This window comes from Giraffa tippelskirchi, chromosome 1 (assembly GCF_054371585.1).
Source record: "Giraffa tippelskirchi isolate mGirTip1 chromosome 1, T2T-mGirTip1v1.2.pri, whole genome shotgun sequence".
NCBI classification, from domain to species: domain Eukaryota; kingdom Metazoa; phylum Chordata; class Mammalia; order Artiodactyla; family Giraffidae; genus Giraffa; species Giraffa tippelskirchi.
The window spans coordinates 27,166,679-27,172,678 of record NC_137275.1 but is presented as its reverse complement, the minus strand read 5'-3'; positions in this window follow the sequence as shown (position 1 = coordinate 27,172,678).

Genomic DNA, 6,000 nt, shown 5'->3' with positions numbered 1-6,000 from the left:
TCCAGACACAAACAAGACCGTAACCACAACTGAGCACAGACTAAACCATGAACATGGACTAAGCCATAAAAATAATCAACTATTCCCCTATCGAGGCTGATGAGCGTGCCTGTGGCTTCTTTACTAGTTACTGTTTTAGCCTCACTCTAGTCATCCCTCTGTTTAGGTTGGATTTATTAACGGACCCAATCATAGAATTAGGGCTTCCTTGGTAGCTCAGCTGGTAAAGAATCCGCCTGCAATGTGAGAGACCTGGGTTCGATCCCTGGGTTGGGAAGATCCCCTGGAGAAGGGAATGGCTACCCACTCCAGTATTCTGGCCTGGAGAATTCCATGGACTGTATAGTTTATGGGGTCTCAAAGAGTTGGACACAACTGAGCGACTTTCACTTCACCTCACTTCAATCACAGAAGTGCCCCACTTCCTAGTAACATCCAACCTAAAGCAAAGCCCTGCTTCCTAATCCTCCCCCAAATCACCTAACACAAGCCCAAAATCTAAAAGAAATTCTTCTGAATGAATGCCATCTTCTTGTGAGTTCACCCTCCAAGGTGTGAGTTCTCCCTCACACAACAGCAGCACACACTGCTTGTTCAATCACAGTGGATTCCCAGAGGAGGGTGTGACACCTTCTTTACTTCGCCTATTGATCATTTCAACTTAACTTGACTAGAGCTTTGCAGACAAAAGTTGATTTATCTTACCCTAGTTTTCCAGGTTGAGGCTTCCCAGGTGGACCAGTGGTAAAGAACATGCCTACCTTTGCAGGAGCCTTGGGTTCAATCCCTGGGTTGGGATGATCCTCTTTGCGACAGTCCATAGGGTCGCAAGAGTTGGACACGAGTTAGCAAGTAAACAGTAGCAACAGCAACAGCTTTTCAGGTTAACCTCTCTGTGTGTGCTAAGCCTCTTCAGTTGCGTTCGACTCTTGGAGACTCTGTAGACCATAGCCCACCAGGCTTCTCTGTTCATGGGATTTCCCAGGCAAGAATACTGGAGTGGGTTGCCATGCCCTCCTCCAGGGATATTCCTGACCTAGGGATGGAACCTGCATCTCTTACATCCCCTGCATTGGCAGGCAGGCTCTTTATCACTAGCGCCATCTGGGAAGCCCTAATGTCTCTAATTTATACAACATTTTCTCTCCTGTTTCCTCAATCTTTCAGTATTCTTTTCTTTAGACTAATAATAGGTCAACAAATTGTTAAATGCTTGACAATCTTACTCATTCCCAAGTGTTTGAATAAATGAATATGGCATTTATTTATTTACCATAGAAACATAGAAACACTTATGGAGAGATGACTGTCCAGTTTCTGTTTGGCTGGTGCACTTCTTGCCATTTTCTTGTCAGGCATTTTGAAACTTTGTGGTTTCCTCTGAGCCACCTCCCTGCAAGTAAGTAGAAAGATCCATGGGACACGAAGGGAAGGTCAAGGGGAAGTGTGCGGAAATGTAGATTGGACATGGGTTGTAGAGGCCTCTGTCATGATGGCAAGGGCTGTGTCAGGGTGCTGACCTGGGGCAGCCAAAATTTGCAGCTGTCAACAAGTGAAGTCAGTGGAGAGACTGAGTCATGCTCCATATATGTAAGTGTTTGAATTCCTAGAGGAAAATTTCATGGGGGAAATGGCTTTTAACAAAATGAGAAGCGGTCTGTTTGGTCATGCTTTATTTCTCAATATGGCTTCCTGTCCTCCAACTAAAAGGTACCTATGACTGATAACATTTTCCTCCAAATTCTCAGAAAACGAAGCTTGTTTTCCTTGAGTTTGACTTAATGTGTATTTCACACAGTTACACAAGTTGGTGAATAGTACTAAGATTGACTCAGCATGAACGCCTTTATTCTTATGAACTTATCATGAATTTCAAATGACAAAATCTACAAGAACTGCATAAAAATGATCTGATCACTGCTTGAGTCTGGAGGGAATTCTATATCTTTTACCCCAAGAAGATGTCCACAAGGAGGCCCTTATACTATAGCATGTAAAAAGTAAATCCCTCATTTAAAATAATTTCAAACACCAAAGTAGACAGTGGTGGTTATTTATCAATGATGAGCTTTCAGTTGCAGAAAACTCGAGTCAGTGGGATTTAAACAATAATGTGGATTTATTGGCTCATGCAACTGAAAGTCAAAGGACAATCCCACATCGGATATGGTTAAGATTGCTCTTCATTCTGGCTCTATCCCAAGCTGGAATGTCACTCACAGTCACAGAGATGCATGATCACAAAGGGGGACAGGCTTTCTTGTCCATTTCCAGGGTAGAAAGTGGTCACTTTACCAAATGATATTTCCTGTTCCTTCATGCAGATTGAACTAAGATATATTGACCATAGCTGCAATGGGTATGAGAATAGGCTGCTTGACCATCACCTGGACCCAGAAGTGGATAAATCCCCTTTCACATCATGGTTACTGTGTGACTGCTACATGCTTACTACAGATATTTCCTTAAAGGAAAATCAGGGATTTAATGGGTAAGGGGAACAGAGGGAATAGATGCTGGTCAGGTCTGTCCAGGATTTTGCATTTAATTTCCCTGTTAGAAGTGATGGGCTTCCTTGATAGCTCAGCTGGTAAAGAATCTGCCTGCAATGCAGGAGACCCTGGTTCGATTCTTGGGTTGGGAAGATCCCCTGGAGAAGGGATAGGCTACCCACTGCAGTATTCATGGGCTTCTCTGGTGGCTCAGACAGTAGAGAATCCACCTGTAATTCAGGAGACCTGCATTCAGTCCCTGGGTTGGGAAGATCCCCTGGAGGAGGGCATGGCAACCCATTCTAATATTCTTGCCCAGAGAATCCTCATGGACTGAAGAGTCTGGTGGGCTACAGTCCATCAGTTTGCAAAGAGTCGGACATAACTGAGCAATTAAGCATCATTAACCTAGATGTTTTATCATCGGTGCTGTATAGATGAAGAAGTCTTGAGGCTACTGTAAGAATAAGACTGAAAACCAGAGACAGGAGACTTAAGTCCAAATGTTGAGAATACCAGAGAACTCCTGAATCCAGGAAATGTTAAACGATAGGAGCTCACCAAACACCTCCATACCTACACTGAAACCAAGCACCACCCAAGGGCCAACAAGTTCCAGAGTAAGATACACCACGCAAATTCTCCAGCAACACAGGAGCATAGCCCTGAGAGTCAATATACAGGCTGCCCAAAGTCACACCAAACACATTGACATCTCAAAACTCATTACTGGACACTTCATTGCACTCCAGAGAGAAGAAATCCAGCTCCATCCACCAGAACACTGACACTAGCTTCCCCAACCAGGAAACCTTGACAAGCCACCCGTCTACCCTCACCCACAGCAAGGAACCTCCACAATAAAGAGGAACCACAAACTGCCAGAAAACAGAAAGGCCACCCCAAACACAGCAATATAAATAAGATGAAAATGGAGAGAAATACCCAGCAGGTAAAGGAACAGGATGAATGCCCTCCAAATCAAACAAAAGAGGAAGAGATAGGGAATCTACCTGATAAAGAATTCCAAATAATGATAGTGAAAATGATCCAAAATCTGGAAAACAAATTGGAGTTACAGATAAATAACCTGGAGACAAGGATCAAGAAGATGCAAGAAAGGTTTAACAAGGACTTAGAAGAAATAAAAAAGAGTCAATATATAATGAATAATGCAATAAATGAGATTAAAAAACACTCTGGAGGGAACCAACAGTAGAATAATGGAGGCAGAAGATAGGATAAGTGAGGCAGAAGATAGAATAATAGAAATAAATGAAACAGAGAGGAAAAAAGAAAACAGAATTAAAAGAAATGAGGACAACCTCAGAGACCTCTGGGACAATGTTAAACACACCAATATACGAATCATAGGAGTCTCAGAAGAAGAAGACAAAAAGAAAGATCATGAGAAAATACTCGAGGAGATAATAGTTGAAAACTTCCCTAAAATGGGGAAGGAAATAATCACCCAAGTCCAAGAAACCTAGAGAGTCTCAAACAGGATAAACCCAAGGCGAAACACCACAAGACACATAATAATCAAATTAACAGAGATCAAACACAAAGAACAAATATTAAAAGCAGCAAGGGAAAAACAACAAATAACACACAAGGGGATTCCCGTAAGGATAACAGCTGATCTTTCAGTAGAAACTCTTCAGGCCAGAAGGGAATGGCAGGACATACTTAAAATGATGAAAGAAAATAATCTACAGCCCAGATTACTGTATCCTGCAAGAATCTCATTCGAATACAAAGGAGAAATCAAAAGCTTTACAGACAAGCAAAGGTTCAGAGAATTCAGCACCACCAAACCAGCTCTCCAACAAATGCTAAAGGATCTTCTCTAGACAGGGAACACAGAAAGGATGTATAATCTCAAACCCAAAACAATAAAGTAAATGGCAACAGGATCATACTTATCAATAATTACCTTAAATGTAAATGGGTTGAATGCCCCAACCAAAAGACAAAGACTGGCTGAATGAATACAAAAACAAGATCCCTATATATGTTGTCTACAAGAGACCCACCTCGAAACAAGAGACACATACAGACTGAAAGTGAAGGGCTGGAAAAAGATATTTCATGCAAATAGAGACCAAAAGAAAGCAGGAGTAGCAATACTCAGATCAGATAAAATAGACTTTAAAACAAAGGCGGTGAAAAGAGACAAAGATGGACACTACATAATGATCAAAGGATCAATCCAAGAAGAAGCTATAACAATTATGAATATATATACACCCAGCATAGGAGCACTGCAATAGGTAAGGCAAATGCTAACAAATATGGAAGAGGAAATTAATAATAACACAATAATAGTGGGAGACTTTAATACCCCACTCACACCTATGGACAGATCAACTAAACAGAAAATTAACAAGGAAACACAAAACTTTAAATGATACAATAGACCAGTTAGACCTAATTGATATCTATAGGTCATTTCACCCCAAAACAATGAATTTCACCTTTTTATCAAGCGCACACGGAACCTTCTCCAGAACAGATCACATCCTGGGGCATAAATCTAGTCTTGGTAAATTCAAAAAAATTGAAATCATTCCAAGCATCTTTTCTGACCACAATGCAGTAAGATTAGATGTCAATTACAGGAGAAAAACTATTAAAAATTCCAACATATGGAGGCTGAACAACACACTGCTGAATAACCAACAAATCACAGAATAAATTAAAAAAGAAATCAAAATATGCATAGAAACGAATGAAAATGAAAACACAACAACCCAAAACCTATGGGACACTGTAAAAGCAGTGCTAAGGGGAAGATTCATAGCAATACAGGCTCACCTCAAGAAACAAGAAAAAAGTCAAATAAAAAACCCAACTCTACACTTAAAGCAACTAGAAAAGGAAGAAATGAAGAACCCCAGGGTTAGTAGAAGGAAAGAAATCTTAAAAATTAGGGCAGAAATAAATGCAAAAGAAACAAAAGAGATCATAGCAAAAATCAACAAAGCCAAAAGCTGGTTCTTTGAGAAAATAAATAAAATTGACAAGCCATTAGCCAGACTCATCAAGAAGCAAAGGGAGAAGAATCAAATCAACAAAGTTAGTAATGAAAACGGAGAGATCACAACAGACAACACAGAAATACAAAGGATCATAAGACACTATTATCAGCAACTATATGCAAATAAAATGGACAACTTGGAAGAAGTGGATAAATTCTTAGAAAAGTGCGACTTCCCAAAACTGAACCAGGAAGAAATAGAAAATCTCAACAGACCCATCACAAGCACGGAAATAGAAACTGTAATCAGAAATCTTCCAGCAAACAAAAGCCCAGGACCAGATGGCTTCACAGCTGAATTCTACCAAAACTTTAGAGAAGAGCTAACACCTATCCTTCTCAAATTCTTCCAGAAAATTGCAGAGGAAGGTAAACTTCCAAACTCATTCTATGAGGCCACCGTCACCCTAATACCAAAATCTGACAAAGATGCCACAAAAAAAGAAAACTACAGGCCAATATCACTGA